Source organism: Monopterus albus, unplaced genomic scaffold (genome assembly GCF_001952655.1).
Source record: "Monopterus albus unplaced genomic scaffold, M_albus_1.0 scaffold51.1, whole genome shotgun sequence".
NCBI lineage: Eukaryota > Metazoa > Chordata > Actinopteri > Synbranchiformes > Synbranchidae > Monopterus > Monopterus albus.
Window position 1 is genome coordinate 1,483,416 of NW_018127931.1, and position 1,408 is coordinate 1,484,823.

Consider the following 1,408-nt stretch of genomic DNA (forward strand, 5'->3'; position numbering starts at 1 on the left):
GGCCCAACAGGGCCACCTCAGACACCATCACGGCTGCCCTTTATTATTCCCTTTCTCACCTAGAAAATGGAGACTCCTACATCAGGATAGTCTTCATTGACTACAGCCCCACCTTCCACACAGTTGTCCCCCACAAACTTACCCACACTGGGTCTGCACACCAACCTCTGTGACTAGCTCCTAGACTTTCTGACTGGCAGTCCCCAGACTGTCAGGACTGGCAAAAGGATTTCAGCCAGCATTGTTACAAACACTGGCACCCCACAGGGATGTGTCCTCAGTCCCATCCTCTACACCCTGTTCACCCACGACTGTGTCGCCTCCCACAAAGACAACATCATTCTAAAGTTCACGGACGACACCGCAGTGATAGGTCGCCTCACTGGCGGGGACGAAGGAGCCTACAGGAGGGAGGGGGGGGGGCTGGGGGACAATAATCTCAGCCTCAACATGGACAAGACGAAGGAGATGATAGTGGACATGTGGAAGGAGAGGAGATCTCATTGGCCACTGTTCATCTGGGGGCTCAAAGTGGAGAGGGTGAGCAGCTTCAAATACATACCTGGGTGTCCACATCAGTGAGGACCTCACTTGGACACTTAACACCACACAGCTGAAGGCCCGACGGCAGCTGTACTTCCTGAGGAGGCTGAGGAGGTTTGGCATGTCGCCTAGGATCCTTTGCAACTTCTACAGCTGCATCGTTGAGAGCATTTTGACCAGTTGCATCACTGTCTGGTATGGCAGCACTACTGCTATGGACCGTAAGCGCCTGCAGAGAGTGGTAAAGATTGCGGAGAAGATCACCAGGACTCCACTGCCCTCTCTGCAGAGCATTTACCACCGCAGGGTGCGTAGGAAAGCTGCCCCCATCCTCAAAGATCCCACCCACCCCCAGCACGGACTGTTCATCTCCCTACCCTCTGGCCGAAGATTCAGAAATGCGATATGCAGGACCACTAGACTGAAAAACTCTTTCTTTCCCTCTGCCATCAGACTCCTAAACAGCTGAGGAGTTTGTTACCAGGAAATACGTGTTGTACTGTTTACATTCCGTTTGCACATGCATAATTGCACATTGACTACTGACTGCTGCACATGCTGCTCCCATGCAGCATACATTCTCTTATTATATTCTTATATATTTTTATTATATTGCTGCATTTGCTGCTTAAAGTGCCTTAGATTTTGTGTTACTTATTCATCTACTTTATATTTCATTTGTATTTTGTGGCATTCATTTGGATGGCAAAATAAGAATTTCATTGTACAGGGAAACGCGTTTCCTAACTGTGCATATGATAAATAAACACTTTGACCTTGACCTTTGACAAGTGAAAACGGAGATTAATCAGATGCATACATATGCACAGATAAAATCACACAAATAATGAACATATTACATATG

The 1,408-nt window shown here is 47.9% G+C and overlaps 1 protein-coding gene across 5 annotated transcripts in view; it reads left to right on the top strand.

The window, feature by feature from the left end:
- tbc1d22a (TBC1 domain family, member 22a) overlaps positions 1 to 1,408 on the top strand; it is a 185,689-nt gene that overhangs the window by 50,556 nt on the left and 133,725 nt on the right. The window lies entirely within an intron of this gene.